The sequence below is a fragment of the Pollicipes pollicipes genome, unplaced genomic scaffold, assembly GCF_011947565.3.
Source record: "Pollicipes pollicipes isolate AB1234 unplaced genomic scaffold, Ppol_2.1 Scaffold_4881;HRSCAF=5763_pilon_pilon_pilon, whole genome shotgun sequence".
NCBI classification, from domain to species: Eukaryota; Metazoa; Arthropoda; class Thecostraca; order Pollicipedomorpha; family Pollicipedidae; genus Pollicipes; species Pollicipes pollicipes.
In genome coordinates, this window is record NW_023596576.1 from 18,854,699 (window position 1) to 18,880,452 (window position 25,754).

Below are 25,754 nucleotides of genomic sequence, written 5' to 3' on the forward strand. Positions count from 1 at the left end.
CCAGCTTGCTTCCTTCTCCGTCTTGATCCGAACATGATCCCCGGGCTGTAGCTGCTGAAGATCGCGGGCACCGCGTCTCCGGTTGAAGCATGTCTCCAGCTTCCTCTTCCTCTGCCGATCTCGGAGTTTGGCATGCTGCCATGTCGCTTCTCCGGTTGGCTGGGCAATGGGGAGACGAGATTGAAGTTCGCGTCCCATCAGGAGACGGGCTGGGGAGTATTCGGTTGCTTCCACAGGCGTCGTGCGGTAGTTGAGGGCGAGGTGGGGGTCCCTCTGGCGAAGTATCCACTTGGCGGTTCTCACGGCCCGTTCAGCTGCTCCGTTGGAAGACGGCGTGTGCGGGTCTGTGATGCGGTTTGTAAGGCCGTAGGACGCTGTGAAGTTGGCGAACGAGCTTGAAGTGAACTGCGTTCCTCCGTCTGTTGTCACGAGGTCTGGTATCCCCAAGCGGGAAAACAGGCGCTTCAGACGCTCGATGACTGCGCTGCTGGTGAGACTCGGGAGGCGTTGTATCTCCAGATACCTGCTGAAGATGTCCACCGTGAAGAGCCAGTTGCAGTTGTTGAAGTGGAAGACGTCTGCTGCAACGTGCGTCCACGGTCTTGATGGCGTTGGGGTTGTCACCAGTGGCTCAGCGTGCTGGGCTGGCGCGTTTACCTGACAGAACGAGCAGCTCTCGAGATGACGCTTCAGGTCGATGCTGAGTTGAGGCCACCAGATCGATTCTGCTGCCCTCTGGCGACACTTGTTCAGACCGAAGTGTCCGTCATCATGTAGTCGGGTGAGCATTTCATCTCGCAGACTCGGAGGGATGACGATGCGTCGCCCGTGCATCAGCAGTGTACCACACGTTAGGTACAGAACGCTCATCTCTCCCCGAGAGGCGAAGTAGTCCAGCAGGTCGGGATGCTTCGCTCCCTCCTTCCAGCCAGAGAGAGTCTGCTGAACTACGCGTTGTAGGGGTTCGTCTGCTTGCTGCGCCTTGCTGATCTCCACCAGACGCTGCGGTGTGGCGGGAAGATCGCTGAAGATTCTCTCGCAGAATCCATGTATGTCTTCTTGAAGCACAGCGCTGATTTCATCCTGCTTCTGGAGCGGGTGACGTGAGAGGAAGTCGGGCACCAGGTGCTGCTTTCCTGGAACGAAGACCGCTGTGGGGTTGTATCGCATCAAGCGCATGAGCATGCGCTGGCATCTGATGGGCGCATCCACGAGACTTTTCGTGTTAACCAGCGGGATCAGAGGCTTGTGGTCCAGATGCAGCTCGAACGACGGCAGTCCGGACAGGAACATGTGCATTTTCTCGCACGTCCACGTCGCGGAGAGTAGTTCCTTCTCAATCTGGGCCCATCTGGTCTCTGGGTCAGTCAGGCTTCTGCTGCAGAACGCGACGGGTTTGAAGACGGAGCCGTGCTTCTGGAGAACACATCCTCCGATGCCGAAACTGCTGGCGTCGGCGCTGACCACCGTCTCTCGTGCTGGATCGTAGAACGCCAGAGCTGGAGCTGAAGTGACGGCTGCTTTCACGTCATCCAGCGCCTGCTGCTGCTGTGGTGTCCAGATCCATGCTACGTTCTTCCTCAGAAGCTCGTTCAGTGGTCTTAAACACTCTTGGATGTGTGGAACGAACCGGCCCAGGAAGTTGATTACTCCGAGCAGAGACCTTAGTTCATTGACATTCTTTGGTGGTTGGAGCTGCTGGATCGCTTCGAGCTTCTCTTCGTCCATGCTGATGCCGTTCTTGCTGATCTTCATCCCCAAAAACTTGACCTCGTTCTTCCGGAACTCACACTTTTTCCTGTTCAGCTTGAGGCCAGATTCGTGGATCCTCCTGATGACGGCCTCGAGACGTGCATCGTGGCTGGCAGCATCTCCGAACACCACGGTGTCGTCCATGTAGACGATGACTCCGGGCAGTCCGTCCAGCATCTCCTCCATCTTCCGCTGGAAGCACTCCGGTGCGAGCGAGATCCCCATCGGCAGTCGCAGGAACCTCTTCCTGCCGAACGGAGTGATGAACGTGGTCATCTTGGAGCTCGCCTCGTCCAGCGGGATCTGGTAGAAACCGGAAGAGGCGTCCAGCTTGGTGAAGAGCGTCGCGCCACTCAGCTTGGAGGTCAGCTGCTCCAGAGTAGGGATCGGGAACACCTGTCGCTTCACAGACTGGTTGAGTCTCTTGTAGTCAACCGTGATGCGGACACCGCTGCTCTTCGGCTTCGGGACGGGGACCAGCGCAGAGACCCAGTCCGTTGGCTCGGTCTCCGACGTGATGATGCCGTGATGCTCCATCTTCTTCAGCTTCTCTTCCACCGGCTTCATCAGTGGCAGCGTGATATTTCTTGCAGTGGCAAGGGCGAATGGAACAGCATCTTCACGGAGCTGAATGCTGACCGGTGCTGTCTTCAGGAGACCTGCCTCTCCGAAGACGTCTTCGTTGACTTCACTTGTGAATCTCAGTACGCCCAGGCGCGAGCAAGCAGACCTGGAGAGGAGATCATGAGCTGAGTCAACAACGTAGAACACTTCAGGCTCGGCTTTGTTCTTGAACAGGAGTGTTCCGTGCATCTTTCCTTCTACTTTTAGCACGCTACCAACACGGCTTCATCAGTGGCAGCGTGATATTTCTTGCAGTGGCAAGGGCGAATGGAACAGCATCTTCACGGAGCTGAATGCTGACCGGTGCTGTCTTCAGGAGACCTGCCTCTCCGAAGACGTCTTCGTTGACTTCACTTGTGAATCTCAGTACGCCCAGGCGCGAGCAAGCAGACCTGGAGAGGAGATCATGAGCTGAGTCAACAACGTAGAACACTTCAGGCTCGGCTTTGTTCTTGAACAGGAGTGTTCCGTGCATCTTTCCTTCTACTTTTAGCACGCTACCATCACTTGTCAGAGTATTTGAAGCATGTTGAAGCGGCGGCAGTTTCAGCTTCTTGTACGTTTTCAGCGTCAGAATGCTAACATCAGCGCCAGAGTCAGCTTTGAAAGCGACTCGTTGACCATTTAGAAGGACTGAAACTCTCCATGGCGCGCAAGCTTTGTCTGCTTCGTCAACAAAAATGTTGGGCGGCGATAGTTCTTCAATGGACTCTGTCCGCGCACTCGCTCTGACACCGTTGGAGCGACAAACATACGCAAAATGATCCATTTTCTGACAGTTGTCACATATTTTTCCCTTAGCAGGACAATCTTTCGGAGACGCATGACGTGCTCTTCCACAGTATCTGCATGCTGTTGAAAAGTCGGTACGTTGACTATGCTGTTGCCGTTGCGCGGTGGAAGGCTGCGGTTGACGTCTGTACTGCTGGCGCTGCTGGCGCGGCTGCCTGTGCCGCGCCGGTGCACAAACACTACTGATATCAGGCGGATCAGAGCTGTCACGGCCGTTCACGATCTCGACGTTACGCATCATCGAAATGACGGTATTTGCAGACACTTCCTCCTCTAGTGACTTCAGCTGAATTCTACGGGACAGCTCCATGTCAGACTTTCCTGAGATGAGACGATCTCTGATACGCTCATCAGCGTCAGCGAAGCTGCAATGCTGAGCTAAAGAGAACAAAGCTCTGATGTACGATTCATTAGTCTCGCTTGAGCTTTGAGATCTAAGCTCGAAGTTGTGACGCTCTGCAATAAAGTTCCTTTTCGGAATGAAGTACCCGTCTAGCTTTGAGACAACAACTTCAAAATCCTCCTTCTGCTCAGCAGTAAGCTTAAATATTGGTACGATATGCTCAGCCTGCGGACCCATGCTGCAAATCAACGCAGCTACTTGAACGTCACCGTCCTCTTTGTGTAGTCCCGATGCCAGTCTGTAGCGGACGAACCGATCACGCCAGGTCGGCCACCTCTCAGGCGATGTGAAGTCGAATTCCTCAGGAGGACGAAATCCAGGCATCTCGACTTGGTTCACAACTAACACTGTTTAAATTAATGTGCTGCTTATGCTTGCTTAGGCTTACTCTAGGTTCAATGCGGCTGCGCCATATTCAAGTCTACGTGTTGTCTGCCCAGACCAGACACGAGCGCTGCTAGACGGCAACTGTATTATCCCGCGAAGCGAGCGGGCGGCGCCGACTCCGGCGGGTGGCGCCCCAGGCAGTACACCGCCATTCGGGGCCGCGGCGTACCAAAGTGCAGCAGCACTGGCGGCGCGAGCAGGGGCGGTCTCAGGGGTACGCCAGTAACATCATGATACACTCTGTTTGATAAATATGCGTATATTACGTGATGACGTCATTCTTTGATCGCGTCATGGAGCGTTCGCACGACTCTGAGGTGTTGCCAAAGTGGACGTGCGAAATTCCCCTCCTAGCACTTACTGATAGCATTTGATTCGACTCCAGACTAATGTATTTTTTTGGCCTCGGTCGCCACTTGCCCAATGGAATGGCAGGATTTGAATGGCGTTTCTATGATGTCATGGATGCCTGGGTGACCTTGAAAAAGTTTGCACAAAATAGTCTGCACATTTTGCGGGCGTCTAGCTCAGAAACTAGAGAAGTTTAGGTCTTAGAGACAGTACTGTGAACTGCGCCGACTGATCTTCAAGATGACTGTTTCATTTGAAAACCCATACAAATGTGGAACACTTCCTCTAAGTGGAAAGGACTGCTAGTGACAATCAAATGTCTCTATCTAATAAACATGCTCCTCCATACGTCATTGTTTCATTGTGTCATGGAGTGTCGGTACCCCATTGAGGGGCTGCCGCGCTGTACGTGCGACGTGCGAAATTGGCACCCGGTCTTGGAGGTGTTCGCTGAAGCCAGTTTTGTTGTGCGATCGCGTCTTGGGCCGTTCTTGTGTTGTCCTTGCATCAATATCCGCGAATTTGCTGAGCCAAATTTCGTTATGTGCTCGTGTTCTGGCTCTCACTTACATTACCTCAATACCTCAAACATTAACGCACAGGGCTCATCATGGCCGATCATGCGAGTGATATATGTGCCTTGATGTGTGATGTGTGCTAGCTTAAAACCGTGTACATGCATAAGTGATGCCTGGCGCGTGATGCACAATACCTTTTTACTGAAATCGTGTGCGTGTAAACTAAATTGATGCATGATGTGTGATGCCTGTTAACTTAAACTCGCTTGCATGCTTGAATGAAGCGTAATGCGTGATGCCTGTTGACTTTAATTCATTTGCATGTACACGCATTGTTGGCGTGCTTTGACTCTTAGCTAAATATGAACTGTATGGTAGTAATGACTGGCAAGTTGTCCTCGTTTAATCCACTAAGTGTTGGTGTCCTGTAAGAAACCGTGGCTTGCTGTTAAAAAAAGACAAAATGGAGTAGGATCATCGGCAGGCAATTTTGAGTTCACTTCTGCTATTCCTTTCGATAAAGGCATCTGGCTGAGGTATCAACACATCTATATCTCCATTCTCCTGGTTTTTCCCCGAGGAATAAGGTTATTGCTACAGCTTTTGTTTCGTTCATTTGGAGAGAATTGGAACTGAACCAATTCTGAGACCCATGCGTGGTGAGTTCCAATCTGGCTTTGAGGTCGGCGGGACCCGGTCCGTCAGGGGGCGCGCAGTCCACGCGCATGCTATTGTCGGCATAAGAGATGAGGCGGCCATGAGTCAAGTATTCATACAGATCGCTGGTAAACAAAATGAACAAAGTTGGACCGATGATCGAACCCTGCGGTACGCCGCATGACATTGGGAAAATGGGCCGTCCTCCACGCACCACGTGTCCTTGACCACTCAGATTACTTCTGAACCATCCCGCACCGGTAACGCCATACCAAGACAGCCTGGCGATGAGGAAGTTGCGGTCGCCGCTATCGAACGCCTTTGACAAATCGATCGTCGTTACTGACGGCACAAGACCGTCGTCGGTGTTGATAACCACACGTTCAACCGCGGCGAGCACGGCATCCCCGGTCGAAACTTCGGAACTGGTACAACACCAGCCCTCTTCCAGGTATCTAGGAAAATTTGGTTCCGGAAGACAAGTAGATGAGTTTTTAAAGATGACCGACGACTGAAAAGCACTCTCGCAGAGCCTGGGGTGGGCCTTCATCCAGGCCTACTGCCTGCGATGTACTTATACACTGAACGCACCGTGGCAACTCTGGTAACGTCGCAGTTCGGAACGAGAAGCCAACGGCGCAGGTGGTGGGCAGTCTGGGCTTCTTGGAGCTGGCGTTCACTGCGTTACGCAGGTTGACCCCGATGCGGAGCCCCACGGCAGCGAAGTGGCGGTTGAACTTGTCCGCCGCACCCCCCTCGGAACTTTTCGCAGACGTGGCCTCGGCCGGTGTCGAAGATGTCATGGCGAAGCTCTTGAAGGTAGACCAGAAACCGCGGCGGCCACCGCGTGCCATCCCGCTGTAAAGGAACTCGCACGTTGCTGCAATTAGGCGGCTCTTAACCTGCTTGGGAAGTCGCGTAAAGTCGTACCTGCTCTCTGGTGTATGCGGACACAGGCAGGTGTCACGCCCGCTGTCTCACTCGGACATGCGCTCTCGCAATGCCGGTCAGCAATAACCAGTCAGGAACAGTGTGGTTTGGAGACGCGCACTCTTCTGAATGAGCCGTAGCGCTTCACCGCAGCGTTCAATATACTCATGAAGTGCCACAAACGCGCCTTGACGTGCCTGGTGGCGCCATCCACCTGGCGCCGGTCAGATGACAGAAGATCGGGACAGATGGCGCTCCAGTCTGTGCGTTTCCAGCTGCGCAGAGTACGCCATTGCGGGTTCCCTGAACCAGACCCAGGTATGCGCTCACATACTGCACTGTCGGCCCGTGTCAATGCCAATGCGATGTTGTCGCTGCTGCACGCGCTGTCCGACACGGATGCCCCGCCGTCTCCCTCGTCCTGCCCGAGGCAGTCGCTTCTCCTCCGCCACTGTGCGGCGGCTGGGATGGATGTGCTCCATGCGCGGTAGGGCGACCCCGCTGCTCCGGGGCCTGGCGACGCCTCTGTGCAGCAGCCAGGCCGGCTGCAGCCGGAGCGGCTGCTCGCCTTGACCTGGCAGTGACTCTAGCAGGAAGTGGTAGACTGTAGGTGTATCTGATCATATACTGATCGATGCGGCCCATTGTCATACATCTTTTCGAAGCGCTTGAGAGCCGATCCCCGAACCGCGACGCCCGGCTTATGGCGCTTGGAGCATCGAAACGACAAACAGAGACAAAAGAAAATCACTGAAAAATGCCACGGAGGTAAAAGTCGTGCTGTAAAAAGCTGCTGACTAGATTCCCTACGTCAAGGACTCGATTCCTGCTTACTTACACTAATCTCTGTCACTCAGGTCCACGGCAATCAATGCAAACAAACGAAGGTACTGGATGTAGCGACCGCATACTCAGGCGCCAGGAACCAAGTTTGCTATCAGCTGATACATGTTGTCAGTGTTATGTAGTGCACAACTCCTAAAAAAAATATCGCAGGAATTCTGGTCACAGTGCTCCTTTATATTTTACATACATTTACTATAGTGTCACACCCACGCCACGATTCCTTCAGTTAACGGCTGCCAAACAGTACAGTCCAGAAGTTGAGCCTACATTGCAAATCTAGTGTATTTTTAGTTCTACACCGCAGTTTTTGTACTAAACACTTCTTTCTACCTGATATTCATCACACTGGACATACATGACCCTGGCACTGGGTCCCACTGGAGATCCCCGAGAGCCGACGGGACTATTTGCAGAAAGGATTGTCACCAGAAGACGCGCGTTTTTTACTTGACAGTACCTACCTGAAGAGAAATCCCAGTTATCAAACGTATTGTTGAATCTCGCGAGCCCACGAGCTGGACTGCGTAGGTGCATTATGCACTGCATTCTATGCAGGGGCGTAGATAAGACAGTACTCTTAGCCTTATTCCTCGTTGGATACAGATGTATTGATATTTCAGCTAAATCAGACAGTAGTATTAGCCTTATTACTCGGAGAAACCAGGAGAATGGAGGTACAGTTTTATTGATATTTCAGCAACATGCCTTTATCGAAACAAAAGCAAGAGTGAGTTCAAAACTGCCTGCCGATGATCCTACTTGATTTTTCAGGTTATTTCTTTAAACAGCAGGACACAGTTTTTATAGGACACCAGCATTCAGGGGATTCAAATTCGGAGTATTTTAGATTTCCAGACATCGGTAAGAACTTTCTGGAACCTCCCAGTAATGAAGTAGACGTCAACCTACAGAAATTGAGCAATGACGTACTGCCCACGTTCAAAAATCATAAAGTAGTCAAAGTTAATGTTACTGCAGATCAGCGGAGCTTTGTCAGGGACCTTAGCAAAAATGATTATATCGTAGTTAAAGAGAGCAATAAGTGTAAGGGTTTTTTTAATATTAGACAGGGTAACTTATGTTAACAAGGCTAAGGCTATACTTAACGACAACGACAGCTATGAAAAACTGAATAGGAACCCTGTCCCTCAGGAAAATGCTAAAACAGAAATAACACTTAAGGGCACAGTTAGCGGAAAACTTTCGGACAAAACCATTAACGATTGAAACCAAAACATAGTAGAACACTTATATTCTATGGGTTATCTAAAGATCACAAATCTACAATGCCCCTTAGACCTGTCATATCTGCGAGCGGTGGGCCTACAGAAAAAAGCTTCGTGTCTTTTACAGGAAATATTCAACCGGCCCTTAAGGTTTGTTCCCTCTCATATGTGGTACACCAGATACATTTTAAAGAAGGCTTCAAACCATTCGCGAACAAAAGGGTTACCAGAATGCAGCATTTTATTCAGTGTAGATGTTGTCAATTTATATGGCAATATACTAGTCGATGAGGCTATCGCTACCGCGAGAGCTAAATGTACAAAAACATTTCCATGATATTGATACTTTCGGTCTATGAGAAGAGGATATCTGCGTTCTTTTAGAGCCACCCAGACTGAAATGACGCGGAAACTTTGAACCACTTTAACTTTACTTAAAACCACCCAGACTGAACTTTAAACCACCCAGACTGAAAAATAAGTGAATCTATTCTTATAAAAATCGGCAACCAAATCTCAACATACAGGGTTCATCATGACCAATTATGCGAGCGCGATATGTGCCTCTATGTGTAATTTGTGCTAGGCTAAAATCGTTTACATTGTAAGTAATGCCTGACGCGTGATGTGCGATGCCTGTTAATTAAAATCGTTTGCACGTATAATTGATGCGCGATGTGTCATGCCTGTTTGCTTCAACCCGCTTGCACGTTCGAATGAAGCGTGATACGTGATGCCCATTTTTGAATTCGTTTGCATGTACACGTATGTCCGCGCATTCTAATTCTTAGATGTACACGGTATCTTGGTAATGGCTGGCAATCGCTCTTTGTTTAATCCCCCTGAATGTTGGTGTGTTGTAAAAACTGTGGCTTGCTGTTTCAAAAATAACCTAAAAAATCGAGTAGGATGATCGCCAGGCAATTTTGAGCTCACTTCTGCTTTTGTTTCGATGAAGGCATGTTGCCGAAGTATCAACAAAACTATATCTGCATTCTCCTGGTTTTTCCGAGGAGCAGGGCCAATATTACCGCCTTATCGCTGTGAATAATGCTCCCCGCGAATGCACTGAAAAACTTACAATATTTCAGCTACATGCCTTTATCGAAACGGCTATCAATGGTAAATTCGGAATTGCCTGCCGATTCTCCTCGATTTTCAGTTTTTTTTTTGGTAAAAAAACAGCGAACTACAGTTTTCATGGGCCACCAACATTAGGGGGTTAAATAAGAAGCAAATGCCTGCGATTACTACGACACAACTTATACAACGCTAAAGATTTAAATACGCTTAAGTTACGAGTACATGCAAGCAAATTCAAGTTAGCAAGCATCAGGGATCACGCATCATGTGAACAATTTCAAGCAAACAAGCATCACACATCACGCATCACTTATGCATGCAAACGGTTTGAATTAAAACAAACCCAGATTAGAACCTCAAGCGCCTCCACACCTCCTCATGCAACCGCCGTAATGTGAGATACCTGTTCTGAGCAAAAGGTCAATGAGGGCAGTGACATCGTTCAACCTTGATAAAGTCAAGGTGACCAAATTCCCACGCAATTGCTCAGATTTTGCCATTCGCATACGCGTCAGGTATTACGTTACCCAGTATGGTCCTAAAACAAAACGTTGCTGCAGGTCATTTTAAGTCAGTGACCTACTCTGAGCTTTAAAAAGGCCATGGAACATGTCCGTTGCGGTCCATGTCATTAATAAATACGAAATGAACTCCAGAAAATACTACATGATACCAAACTCTCAAGTAAAAAAGCGGCTTGATTTTGAACTCGTTCTGACCGTCATAATTGATCTTAGGTCAATGAAGTTTGTTGTAATTATGAGTTCAGTTGGTTCATTGCTCAAGATACTATATCAGACATGTATGGCTTTGTCTAACGCTCCGTTGTTGCATAACGTTAAACAATTCCCTGGAAATGATCCTCGCTGACAGTCATGGCCTCACTTTGACCTGCCAAAGGTCAGCGACCTTCCAAGTTTCATCTAACTGTTTTATATCAAAATATCCACTATTCCATTCCGCCTTTTGCAAGTCATTCTGGAAAATCTTTCATGGCGGGGTTCAATTTGACCCAAGTGAGCTTGTTAGGCCTGATGAACAAAAACTGGGGTGATATTCGGAATTAGCACTAGGGAATTGCCCACGACCGCCTAATAAAATATCTGCACAATAACCACCGTTGCATGGTATTTGAGGTCTTAGGTTGTTGAAGGCAGCCATTTCGAATTCATGACCTTTATTACTAACGTGCTCCAGGCTAAGACCTTCGTCCCATGAAATAGCGTAGAATCTTATTTTGGTCAGGGCTTTGAAACAAAATGATGTAGGTAAAGAGCCGACGCCTGCACTCGCCAGTAACATCTTTGACGTTAGGGTGGGGTCAGTGGGTCTCGCTCCGCGTTTAAAGACATTGAGGCAAGCATCAGATAAGATGAAATAGGCTCACTTATACCTATTGGTATACTTTCAAGTACAAAAGACTGCTTTAGAGGACACAATTTCACTATTTAGTGAAATATGTTTCTTAACATGAGCTCGGGCGGGGGTCAAATTCACCCCCCTCCCCCCGAAGGCTTTTCCGGAATGGGTTCCGAACGGCGCGGCGTAGCCGCGCAAAATTTGCATATCTGTAGACCATTGAAAAGCAGATGGTTTGGCATCAACAATTTGGATGTACCTTGCAAGGTCGCTAATCTATGCTAAGTCAAAGTCAGGCCATGGTTAGAGCGCAGGCAATTTCTAGGGAATCCTTCTGTCTGATAACGGGGTGTTAGACGAAGCCATACATCTCTGAGATCCTTTCTTATCCAACAAAACAGTTGAATAAGCAAATAACATTGACCTGAGGTCAGGTATGAAGGTCATACCGAAGTCAAAACCAAACTGTTTTGTTGCTCTAGGGCTTGCTGTATGGGATAGTTTCTGGTGCTCCTTTCGAATTTATTGATTGCAGGAGTCGCATCATACATCTTCTATGGACCTCTTAGAGGTCACAATAGGTCATTGACCTAAAATGACCCAGGTCAACATTTTGCTTCAGGAGCATACTGCATTGGGTAATCTTTGTCGCTTAGTCAAATGCAGAACTCAAAGCAATCTTGTATGATTTTGTTTAACCTGACCTTCAAGAGGTCAAGCAAGGTCACTGACCTTACATTAAAGTGCGATCTTTTGCTTAAACATGGTTATCTAGGTTCTGAGGGGCACTTTAGAGACCAACCAGGAACTTGACCTTGTTTGACGTTTTTTGACCAGAAGGTCATGACCTAGGAACCTGAACATCTCTAGCTGGACGTCTTTGCAGGCGTATAGCTCAGAAGCTAGAAGGGCTTAGGTCTTAAGAAATGCAGGGCTGGGAGCTGCACTGAATCATCGGGATAGTTATTTCACTGCAACATCCCATGCAAGTGTGGAACAAGTGCTTCAATATTTTGCCGAATCCATTCTGTGTTGTCCCTTTGGGTAAAAGTGCATCCAAAATTTCAAATATTTCTTTGTCCGTGCTGGTGTACAGCTACATCGTTTGATAGGGCAAAATCATGCTACATTTACCGTCTTTCTCATGGAAACTAAATACAGTGCAACAGGGTATGCACAAAACGTTACGCCAATGAGACACTTTTTAGGGCATTCTTAAGAAAAGGTGGTTCTCTGACAGCATTGCCACACCAAAGAGCATTACCATCCTACGTCCAAAGCCTCTTGTCTGAATGACTGACCGAACACCACTTCTGTTTGTCCTTTGTGGGGCATACTCTTAAGCGTCTTGTTTTGCCCTTGCAAAATGTTAAAGCTTACCAACCCCTTCAGCAATCTGTCTTGAAATAATTCCACATCCCCATGTCATTCCCCATCCCCATTATGCGCGCCACAAACATGTTCATTTGCTGCACTGCCAAATCAAGTATGGTTGCGAATAGTTCCGTCGTAGGCTGTAAATTGCTTGTTTTCTTTGTAGATGTTATAGTTCGTAAGTGCACATGATGTAGTTTTGTATTGAGAAAATGGATCATGCAAACTTACGCCGAAAGGGTTGAAAAATGCGATTTTCTGCTTCAAGGAACTCGCTACAGGTTGTCAGGTGTGACAGGTCTTTAGTTTATAGCGTGGAGTCCAAAGACAACGGGCAAAACTTGTTAAGTTTCGGATGTTTGGGACTTCCCGAGGCTCGAAACTATTTGTTAGAAGCGAGACGATCTGTTCGCTTTGGAAAAAAACTCTTCTTAGAAGGGCTATATGCACACATTTTAACTCCAAGACGCCAGAATGGTACCCTGTCTTAAGTTAAAAAACAAGAACAAGACGCCCTGTCAGAAGGGGTGAAGCATGGCTTTGTGTGCTTTGTCAAGCTCATGATATTTCATGGTTTGCTAATTCTCCGTTGGTCAAAACAACGCAATTTCGGTTTACGCGATCAAACAAAATTTAAACGTGTCCCTACTAGCTACGCTGTGCTGCAAGATCTAATTAATCCAGCTAAAAGTGATTTAATCGTCTAATAGTTTAAATAACGCGGAATCAAAGACAAACGGTAGTGCCAGAAAAACTGAGTTTTAACTATTTGCGTTTGAAAGCCAGCGCCCAATTAAATGCCAGGGGGCATCCGTGATACCCAAGGGCCCATGTCCCAACTACTCACGTGCAGAGCAGGCCGGGGCGGCCAGCGCCAGAGCCAGGGCGGAGAGCAGCACCCGGCTGAATCACCTCATAGCGGCTTCTGAGCGAGCGAGCAAGTGGGCGCCACTGAGGCCGGGCGGCGCTGCTTGGTTGCTCAGTGACCTGCGCAATGCTGCTGCGGGTTAGGAACGATCACAGGGTTTGGAGAACAGAGGGCTAAATTGAAATGCTGAATCATTTGAGCACGACTGCTGAAAAAAACATTCTACTAGCTTGGTACGAGCGCCCCGCAGAAACTAAGGACTGCTGCAAACAAGCGTGCTGCGCCGAACCTCACCAACTTGGGCGAGCGTTTTTTGGCGGGGCGTTTGCGTACAGATGGTTGTTTGGTTGTTGAGCAGTGTGGGTAAAGATATCAAGACAGAATGATTTGAAAGGCACAGGGGCAACAAAGGTCTCCTAAGTCAGAGGGGACGATAACAGTAATTTTTAGTCACTTCTCTCCCGTCTACGCACATAGATAGGGCCAAGGTGAGGTCTGAAAGTGGGTGGAGGAGGGTCCCAGCTCCGCACCCCCTGGTTCCTCCCCTCTCCCTCTGCAAATGTAAGAGATCCGCATCTTGCAGCCAGGGAAACCTTACCTCACCGTGACAACGCCTGTGGCGTTTGGGAATGCAAAAAGGCCTGTTATGCCCATAATTGTCGGGCATGTTGACTTACCTATTTCTTCAGGCAATGTTGGCATCTTATGCACATGATTTGGTCAGTATGTGATCATTTTTTACGTAAGTGATGCAGCAGGCAGTATGAGATGCCTTCTCCATTTGATGTCAGCTGTAAGCTCAACCACCTTCCGTTGTCCCATAGGGCAAAGTTTCAAGCTATTGTACTGATGATGAATTTTTTATGTTGAATCTTGTACTGATGCATGCGGAATTGATAGGAAAGTATTAGATTATTGAGCTCAGAGCTCATTCCCTGTCATGTGCACAACTAAAAACTTTCGCCGTGTCAGGATGGCGCTTGTTTTGCTTAGAAATCTTGTGACATGTTGCATGAACAATTATCACCATTGCATGCGACAAACGTTGACTTGTGTTTAACCTCTGAATGCTGCTAATAGCCATGGATGAGTCTCAGCATGCGGAACATATGCTCTCCGGTCACTTGATAGGCTTCCAAAATTTGCGGAATCTTCTAAATGTGTATGAGCAGTGTAAACATTTCAGCTAGATTACTGGCTTATAACTTATTTCCTCTTACTGTGGAAACGGGATATGTTTTCATCTTGAACTCCTTATCCTTACTTGACATGACCTGTACCAGGGTGATGCACTGCATGAATGTAAATGGCTCCAAGATTTGTGGCACGATGTGCAACGAGAAATCAATGGCGCAATGTTGTCCCGCTTCGGCCATTTTTATTTACTAGCTTACCAAGTCATTGTGATTCACTGGCAGTAATTATTCATTATCACTACGAGTCATGTCATACAAGATTAGGTAACAGGTGAAGAGGTGCAGAAAGATCATGTTAAGCGGATGTTAACATGCGCCCAAGTGGGGGATAAATTGACCCACTGAAGGTTTTCCAGAATGATTTCCGAACGGGGTGGCATAGCAGCGCCAAACTTTGCATAGCTCTCAAGAATGAATAGAGAATTGTGTGATGTAAAAATTAGATGTGCGTTGTAAGGTCGCTGGCCTATGGCAGGTCAGCCAGGTCATGGCTGTCAGCGAGGGTCATTTCCAGGGAATCGCTCAATGTGATGCATCAACAGAGTGTCAGACAAAGCCACACATACATGAGATAGTCTCTTAGGCAAGAAACCAATTGAATTTCGAACAGCAACCAATTTCATTGAACTAGGTTCAGGTACGAATGTCAGGCCAAGATAATAAATAATCTGCTTTTTTGCTCAAAAGCTTGGATTATGGGTTGGTTTCTGGTGCTCATTTCGAATATACCAATAACGGCGACCGCAAAAGATATGTTTCGTGATTTTCTTAAATGTCCGAATAGGTCACTGAACCAAAACCTCAGGTCAACAAATGTTTTGGAGACATACTGTCTGGCGTGATTCCTGACGCTCATTATAAGGTCAAAATAGAGGCGATCTCGCCGACATGTGGTCACCTTGATGTCATAAAAATCAAACAATGTCACTGACCTTAAACAACACCACTGACCTCCTGCTTAGAACAGGAATCTAGCTTCGCTGTGGTTGCATAAGAAGATCCGGGGGCTTTTGAGACACTAAACTGGAGTTTAGCCTGTTTGATCTTATTTGACACCAATGTCATGACCTAGGAACCTCCAATTTTCACATGACTAAGATCATGTCTAGGGCAACCTATCCCGTGAATATGGCATTTCTAGCTTTCTGAGTTTTTGAGATCTAAGAGGATCAAATTGACCCGCACCCGAGCAAAGGATATTCGACCGACCATCTCGGCGGGTGCCACGGATTATGTTCCATTTCCAGAACAAATAGCACGCACTGAGAAAAAAATGCACCCAGTTTATTGATGCTGGATCATAACTATCGCTGTAATTAAGCCACTCTGTGATGCCCGAATTAGGCTCTTAATGATGTTATGTGTCGTGCAATTAACCCAAGAGGATAAAAAAACATGCCGTAAAGCGGCTGTGCTACCAGGGCACTTCAGTAGGGGCTGATGCTACACCAGTGTTATTCACTTCAGGCGTGTGTGGGGGGCGATGTGCCGGTGCTGCGTGGTTGCATTAACGACCCTGACTTGTTTCGCTGTGTATGTGGTCGTTTGGCTCCAAAGCAGCACAGATGTGACATAACGGTGTTCGTGAGGACGTCATATTTGAAGACCTGTCCTGACCTTTGTAGCTATTGGACTTGGTCGTGAAATGATGGAAAAAGTGATCCGAAATGATGGCATTCCATACATGCATTCTGTCGCTGCTGGGGTATCCGCCGTTTCTGGTTTCATGTAGCTGTTTTAATTTAATGTTCTCCCTTTGGGTACAGTTTCAGAAGTTTGGGGTCATACTCACCGTTGCAGGTAGGGGTTGAACATTGGGGGTCAGTGGCGGACCCAAAGGAATACAAATCGGTACCCGTGATTCCCAGAGGACGAATGGATGTGGTTCCTGACTGAAAATGAAACTGCACCTCTGGTCTGGTGTCCACTAAAACTCGACATTACTACGTCTCCAATGGCCGACGTCAGGGTGTAATGCTACACGACAAAACCAATGTTTGAAGACTTATAACCGCCAATGAGACTCTGCTACCAAAATTACAGTATTTACTCAAACGCCAAGCACGACAATCAACCAAATTACTTGGGATAATAGATACATAATTTTTCACGCTGGCACCACTAACCTTCCATTGCCGTATTGCTTAGCTGGAGCTCCCGCCTTACCTGGAAACTGTACCTACATCCGTGCTGTGTCTACGCGTTTTATACTCCGCGGCAAAATATTGACAGCACGGGTAATGTCGCGCGTACGTCAAGACTGCACCAGTCTCTGCAGTAGAAGTAATGTCGTGTATTGATAATGACTGTGTACACTTTTGAAGCGTGAGAAATGACGGGCATTAGTTCTTGGGGCGTAAGTATACTCCATAGCACCAACCAGAAACGTGACTTATTAGTCTTTTTTGCAGAAGAAGACATGTCGTCCATACGTAATTGCTGTGTATCAGCGTTTGCAGCGAAAGTTGTGACGGGTACAGAGTTATTAATCATAAAGCTTGTCACAAAGCATTAATGTGTATAGATTTTGGTAGTACAAGTAACACCGTAGCGCTGTTATCAGAAGTTTTGCTGAAGCACTTATTTAAAGGCTTAATCCCGTCCTTTGTAATGGGTAGATTTCTGGCATCAGTGCCCACGCCAAGCAGTGCTCGTTGCGTGAACCCTGACCCCTACCATCCAATCGTGAACATCCAGGTCAGCGGCAGAATTTGGTGGCGAAAGCTCAACGTACGACAATGCTCGGCACGATCCATCGCGCCTCATAAATTATATCATAAAAACATGGGTCGGGCGTGCATTCTTGTATTGACTCTGCAGCTGACATATGACTGACCAAAAACACATGATACAATATACAAATCACTTTCAGCAAAGCACACAACCAGTAAACCACATCTTTTGCTCAGCCTGTTTTGGAAATCCAAAAAACGTAGGTGACAAAGATGCAAACACGTCTTTTGCTTCCACAGCCATGCAACATGTTGCAGCCATCAGGCTGCTTCATTTAAGAATGTTGCTCACACAAGTTATAACACACGTATAACAAGAAAATATTAAATGTCGTGAAATGACACTGCGAACCTGCTGACCTTGCACAATGCCGGAGACATGACAAGTGCACGTAGTTATGGTTGGATGGGCGAAATGCAAGGAAATGATTAAGCTGCCGGTGCACACAAAACTCATGACAAAAAATATCACCAAGTGCTATCCAAGAAGCCAACAGCAATACTTCTCCACCTTTCTCAGCACCCAGCATCTCACACAAGTTGCAGTGACGTTGACAATGATGACTCACAAGCAATGCTCTCCTGCATACAAAATTTGCTAAGACAGTGGTATGTGCATCTACAATAATACGACACTATATTTTCAGAATCCTTAAGTGAAAGACAATTTTGCAAAGCTGTATCATGCGAGCTTATACGGGGCATGTGCATTAATGAGCTGCGCTGATCTGTCCGTACTGCCTAAATAAATTACTAACATAATGGCATCCGATGGATTGATTACATACTGGATACACCTCAATAGGTTCAAAATGTTGGCAACACCATAATAAAGTAGCAAATTGCCTTTGAACACCCCTGCAGCATGGGTGCTAGCGTTTCTTTCAGTTTGCCGACATCACTACCTTGTCGTGTTGAAACGCGAACCTTAAGATAGAGGCAGGTATCAATATATCACATTTTATTTGGAGTCATTAGATTCAAAGAATATGAAAACAATGTTCTCTTTCACAAGTACAAACCTTGCACACACGCTCCCTATCAGATCAAGATCAATACAAGCCACTGGCACGTACCACCAGTGATCACACCCATTTCAAGCGCCTGATTCACACTCTAATGTCAAATAAGTGTGATCTCACACTTGCTTAACTCGCGGGACTATCAAACTGCAGGTTTTCTCGCAATTTCCGCACAGATTTTCGGTTATAACACCGCATTTCACCGTGAGCTCCATTCAAAACAAAGTCTCAACAGGGGTTCATGGCAATACAACTCAAGAGGTTGTACTTGAAGGACATGATTCTTTTGTACAAGCTTGAAGTCAGTAGAAGAACAAAAAAAAAACCAGCAGGAGAAAAAGGCACATTTGCCGTCGTCCGTCTTCATATTATGAAACATTCGGTACAGTGCCACTCTTTTCTCGGTGCTGTACCCTCCATGCAGACAGTGGCGCTCTCTTATTTTAACATTGACATATAGCCTAGAGATAAGGAAAAATACCCTGTTGGCGACAAGTGCCACACAACCCGAAAATGCTCACCCTTACGTTCGCGACACGCATTCAGCAGCGAAATCTCACTAACAGTTAATACAAAAGTCTTAAAAGAGGCACGGTCGTGAACTGCATCAAAAGGTCCTCAAGGTGGCTATTTCAGTTCAAAACTCCATGTAAAGGTGGAACATTTCTTTTAATCCTTCGGGAATTTGTCAAGTTTATTTCGTTCGCCACGCGCTCGCGGTACAAAATGCAGAGTCGCCACGTAATACTGGCAGCCCTCGCCGGTGGACTCGGTTCGTGTGAAAATTTCGCGCAAAAACTCGCCGCCGTTTGGCCGGGGCAGTAGGCGCACGCCGATGGCCGATAAATACAATATCACTCACACACACACACACATGTTTTCCTTTACACACACTTTTTTACACACTTTTTCGGGCCGGCCGCGGACGACACGCCCCGGTGGATCGCCGCCGGTGTCACGGGGCCGGGGCGCAGTCGTATGAGGTTTTGAACTGAGAGCCATTTTGAAGAGCATTTGGTGCACTTCACGGTCGCGTCGTTCGTAAAAATAACTTCGAAGAAGACCTCAAACCCTCTGGTCTCTTAACCTGACGCCCATGAACTTATGCTGACCTTTTCGTGCAGACCATTTTAAGGTCACCGAGGCAGGCATGACGCCATAGAAGCGTCACAAAACACTGGCACCCCATTGACCATGCAGCGTTCAAGAGCATGATAAGAATGATCGTCGAGCTATTCGTGTAGGGCGCGCGTCAGCACGATTTCTGGAACCTGCGGACTTGAACTGACTCCCAACCAATATCACGCATTCAGTGCAATTCTCAACTACGACTAACGTTTTGTGCTACATAATACAGGAAGCTAAACAGTGGTACTAGTTATGACGGAAATAAGACCTGTAGTCAAATACCTCAACAATGGTGTCGTAACCGAACATTTGAATGCAACTAAGAATACAGAATGGCGGATTAATATACAATAACACAGCAAGAAAGGACCAAGACACGCGCACTCAAAAATATTCATGTTCTGGAAGCGCCTCTTCATTACCACAGCACCGCTCGAGAAGTTGAAGAACTACAAATGAGTCAGCCTCTCCACTGCGGTGGCAATTTCGAACGTCAGTTTGACAATCCTATGACGCCATACAAACATTGCATGACGCAGAGGATTACGTATTGAGGAGCATATGCAATAAAAAATCAAATGGTGTTGCCTTGAGTAGTTTGCGCCTAAAAGTGATCTCATTTCATCATATGTGAGGCTTGCACCAATCTCTTCAAATGTGAGACATTGTCTTAATTGCCTTGCTACCTTTGGTCCGGGTACTGTAGGTTGGAGCGGGGGCAACACGTGGTGTATCCCAGTTGTTGGCGCTGGCGACGAGCTGTTGTTACCCAGCTCGTCAGGAACCCTACGTCGCGACGACAGATCTCTGGTCGTCGCCAGCCTCTGGAGAGCTGCTGGCACCCCCGGCTGTTGAAGTAGCGAGCTGTGGACTCTGGGGTCCGACGTCTTGCTAACCGCCATAGGCTCATGATTGGCCGGCGTGGTCGGCGCGGACAACCGCGAACAGCACTTTGCGTGATGAGCGTCTACACCCCAGCGCGCTCTCCTGCGATGTGTTTGGATGCTGCTGCACGTCTCCGCGTGTACCGTGTTGGGACCCGCACACTGCCAAAGAAACTTTGAGCTGTTCCCAGTGCTCGCCAAACGTTTCCGTGTGTTGCTGAGCCTGAGCTCGGACGTTGTCCTCATGGCAGCTACGAGCGCGTCGCCGCCGCCAACAGGTCGCCGTTGTGTGCTGTGGCCATTGTGTACCTTGGACACTGTGTACTTTGGACGCTGTGTGCTTTGGACACTGCGTGCTTTCAACATTGCGCACTCCTGCCGCGGCCCGGCCCCGCCAGCGCTGCACAGTCGCTGCGCGTTTGGCACCGGGCCGAAAGGCCGCCGACGTGACGCCGGGGGGCGGAGCTCGGCGCCGCCGACCAAAAGCAGGTGTGTTTTAACCCTCTTCATTTGCTCCGAACTCGTTTTTAAAAGCAAAGAACATTTTCAAAAGTTGTGTGTGAATTCATCAAAAAGGTGCTGACCGATTTTGGAGGCTTGAACTGTTCGGGCCTGTCGCACAATCGACGTTTTTCGCGATGATAATTAGCGTAAGTCGCATATTACCGCACAGAGGGCATTGAAAATAATTGTCTTGATTTTGTTCTGGCCAACTTGTTGCAACGTCAGGTAATAACCAGCAAGTCAGATAGCCATAAACTCTTCTCTAATGTCACAACGAACTGTGCAAATCGGAGGAGGATTCAACCTGCGCTATGGACAGGAATGCGGAAGAAGCGCTGCCGAAATGTGTGCTGTAAATGTCTTTATTCTGCCCCCGGACTTCTCTGCCCAGGTCGCGTGTGTCGCCGCCGTTTCCGCCGCTGCTGCTCTCGCGCGGCCGGTCCGCGAGCTGCCGGAGCCCCGCGCCGCCGGGGCCGGCTGTGTGACGTCAGCACCCAACGGGTCACGATGTCCCGGCCGACGGCCAGCAGCACCTCACCGGACACGCATGGGAAGTTGCCCGGGCGTCCGCCGCCGTCACGGCAAAAGCAAGCATCGCTGCATCCCAGGCGCTGTCTCCAGAGACTCCGTGGATGACCCCTCTCCGGACGACGAGATCGCCGTAGGGGGTGTCACTCAGGCCCACTGTATCACCAGCACCGTGACCCAGCTGGGTTCAGGTGGAGCCCGGGTGTCTCCCATCGAAGATGCCACTGTGACCCGCGTCCGGGAGGCCGAAAGTGTCGACGCCGCATTCACGTGCCTGTGCGAGGCCGTGCTGCGCGGCTTTCCCAATCGTCAGTTTGATCTGCCCGCCATGCTCCGGCCGCACTGGGGCGTGCGCGATCGCCTCGCTGTTGAGGCACCGTGGAATGCAGCCCCGTCCAACCATCCCTCACCGCAGACTTCGACGAGAAACTCTGCAACACCTGCACGGCTTGCACCAAGGCATCGAGGACATTCAGCGTCGAGCCCACTAGTCTGTGTACTGGTATGGGCCCGAACGCCACGTCGCTGATGACGTCGGCTCCTGCCGGGCTTGCCATGAGCGGCTGCCTAGTCTGCAGCGCGAGCCGCCGATGTCCGATCTCAAGCCGAGCCAAGGCGTGAGCGGCTGCCTAGTCTGCAGCGCGAGCCGTCGATGTCCGATCTCAAGCCGAGCCAAGGCATGAACGGCTGCCTAGTGTGCGGCGTGAGCTGCCGGTGTCCGATCTCAAGCCGAGCCAAGGCATGAACGGCTGTCTAATGTGCGGCGTGAGCTGCCGGTGTCCGATCTCAAGTCGAGCCAAGGTTTCGAATCTTTCTCCACAGACCTATTCAGCCAGGCGGGCCAAACTTACTTGGTGTACGTGGACCGCCTCCCTGAGTGGCCAGCTGTCATGCTTTACATGAGTGGCGTCACCGCCCGGATTCTGGTCCGCCACCTGGGAGAGATCTTCGCCGCGATAGCCGCTCCCCGCGTGCTCCGCAGCGATGGTGGTCTGCAGCACACAGCCCACCGTACCAGTGACTTCCTGCGACGTTGGAGTGTGACACACCGCGGGTCCAGCCCGCGCTCCCCCCAGCCGAACGGCCACGCCGACGCGGCCGTCAAATTGGTCAGGGGGCCAGTGCAGCAAGCGAGGGTTTCGGGTGACCTGGACCCTGACGCGTTCGCCCGTGGGCTGCTTGAGATCGGTAACAAGCCGAGGGCAGACCACCAGTCACCAGCCGAGATCCTGTGCGGCCGCCCTCTACCCTCGGGAGTTTCCGACCACCAGCGTGCTCCCGCGCCTGAGTGCCAGCGGGCCGCAGACGACTGCGATGCCGCGCTGACCGACGGTGACCGCTCTAAATGAGCGTCCCAGCCGCTACCCCGCCTGAGTGCTGGGGTTCACGTGTCCCTTCAGGACCCGTTAGCTGGTTTGTGGGCAGACGGGCACGATCCCGGGTGTGGGCGCTCGCATTACCTCGTAAAACTACCCCGTGGCCACACCTATTGGCACAACCGCCGCTTGCCGTGCCCGCCCACTGGTGCCTGCCTGCACCACGCGGGACAGCCGCCGTGTGCTTCCACGCGGACCCCTCAAACCACTCCGCCCTGCCCGCCACGCAAGGTTACGTTTGTGCATGGCTTACCGATAGTCAGGCCCAACCCGCTCCCCCCGCCCTTGTCCACACGCCCGTGTCCGTGGTGTGGTCTCCGAACCAGTAGTGAACGCTGTAACCCTCCATCCCACCATTACATTGTTGTAGTGTATTTTCAATGTTCAAGGCGATCCCAACACGTGCTTCGCCACGTTACGAATGTGTTCAGCATAACTTCAGTGCTGTACTGAAGCTGGGTTTCCGCCAACAAGATTGGCGTGTCTGCTCAGCATTATACGTTCTGTTTGCGAGCATTTAAGTGTTGAAGCTAACGGGTTGGTAAAAAGCCGAGGTTTGTTAACTACCCGTTACGAACAAGTTGTCCTAAAGGTGAAGGGGAATAGTGACATTGTTTTTGACATCCCTGGCGTTTTTGGGACCAATATTACTATACATTTTAAGCTTCATCGGAAACCTGTGACCGGTGTGCTTAAAAATACTGGGTTTCGCTCTTTTACCTGTTCAAGAAATTCAGCGAATAGGTATTATATCAAGATTTTAGACTGTAAGAGAGAAGTGCACTGCCATGTGCGGCACCATCTAATGATGCGCAATGTTACGTAGCTAAATCGAACTGATTGTGTAAGTTGGTCATTTAACACCTTGTGCTGATGAAGAACTAACCCACATGAAAATGAAATGACTCACCTGATATGTTACACGCCCATCAGACGCAAATTTACGCACACATGCATTATTTACACCTCAGTTGCAATAAATTCGAACTCACCGTTGTTTTCACGGAAGATTTCTATACACCGAATGTAGGCAGTCTGCTTTTAGCCTCAGTCCCATGTAAGCATTGGCCACCGCTCTGTTCTGTTCAGCCTTGCATCACTTCGGCCACTTCGATTCGTATTGTTCACGTCTCTGGTAATGACATCCATGCTCTGTACGCTACCCGAGCGAGTCCCCGACCGCAAGTCCGCGCCCCGGGCCGAGCGCGGCGGGCCAGGTCACCAACGTGACGTCACGCGGGTCCGACGCGCTGATAGGCGGGCCGGCGACGCACGCCCCGCGGTCTGACCTGTTGGGTGACAGCAGGCCGTGGCTGCGCGGTGTCAGCGCCGCGTGAGTGTTTTACAGAACACAATTACGTATTATTCCTTATTTTGTATTGCGATTGTGCTGTTGATTACAACTGTTTATACAATGACTTACTTGAATTTAAGCACGTTGTACCACGCCAAATTCAGCCCAACGTTTCCGCGCGCCGATCGCGTGTCACTTCAAAAGGATTTAACTGCTTAACTTTAATTTACTGCTTGGTCTCCCAACTAACTTTAATTTACTGCTTGGTCTTATTTACTGGTCTCCTAGCCCCATAACTGGATTCGTTGACACGGGCCCGGGTGGCCTGTTAAGTACTATTTCTTCGGTTGGGAGTCAATCTTGCCGCGCTTAAGTGTATGCTAGTAAGAGATCTAAATGCACAAAATTTCCAGGATGGGTGGGTCTGTATCGGAGCACACTTGAATCCAAATTTAAGGTCCATAGGCTATGATTTTCGGGTCAAATAGAATAAAACAAGGTCAAACACAGCAATGGTGTCCAAAGTGTCCCTAGACCTCCTGATGCAACCGCCTCGAGCCTAGATTTCTGTTCTGAGTAAAGGTTCGCTGGTGCTTGTGGTAGTTCAGTAACCTTGTTTGACCTTTATGAGGTCGCGGTGACAAAACAAAAAGCTTCCAGCTTGTTCTGATTTTGCAGTTTGAATAGGCGTCAAGGGTTAAGTTAGGTGATACATTCTTAAAAAAGGAACAGTTGGGCCGTAAGTCATTTTAGGTCTGCGATCTATTCTTCCCCTTAAGAAGTCTATGAAACATGCCTGTTGGTGTTCCTGTTTTCAAGAAATTCAAAATGAGCATCAGAACCTTACCACCAAGCGAACTCTCCAGTAAAATATCAGGTTGGTTTCGACTTCGGTCTGACCTTCATGCCTGAAGCTAATTCAACTAATTTGTCGTAATCCTAAATTAAATGGCTTTATTGCCTAAGAAACGAGTTCAGAGATGTATGGCGGCGTCTAACACGCCGTTGTCGCACCAGTTTGAGCGATTCTTAGAAATGACCTTTGCTCATAGTCACACACTGACTTAGACCTCGCATAGGTCAGCAACCTAACAAGGTGCATCTATTTTTGTAGTAAATGATCCACTCTTCAATCGCCGACAAGCATGCAAACGCACAACTTAACGCGGCGACGCGGCACCTTTCCAAAGTTATTACGTAAAAAGTTGTCGGCGGGAGGTCAAACTGACACGCCACCTGGGTGCGTTTTAATGTAGCTGGGTCCTATAGACAAAATGTATATCTATGTCGTGTAGAGCAGTTCACTACCGACACGCAAAGGCACCCTTCCCTCATAACAAAAAGTCGGGATTGCCCTCACCGATAGAAACAAATCCAACAGTGTCGTGCGGCGGGGACAGCCTGACAGTCATCGCGACTGCCAGCGCGGACTGCAGCGCAAAGGGCCCGAGCCAGCGGACTGTTGCATGAACGGCCGTAGGACTACCTCATAATGTATGAACACGATTTCTGCGCATATGAGTAATGCATGAGCACGGCTAGCGGTTTTTTTCACGGCTAGATCGTGGCTCGGCTCATACATTACATCACGACAGCGATGCATGCGCGCGGGCGTTCGGATTAACAGTGTCCCGCGGGCTCGGGTGCCAGTCGGTTGGTGACCCCATCAGCTGGCCTAACGGGTCACCTGACCCGGCGCCACGAGGCCTTGCACCTACCCACCAGGGCACTCGGTCTACCGTTAAGCAAACCCCTTCAGAATGACAGCTGCGTGCTGCAAATACACTGAGCGCGGTTAGTAGCACAGCACAGAGCATAGTTCAGACTCCGGCGGCTCCTGGACCGGTGGGGAGTGCGCCACGAGGTGTCGTCGCCGCGGTTCCGCGGTGTTGACACGCACGCTGCGTTTGCACGCGATGT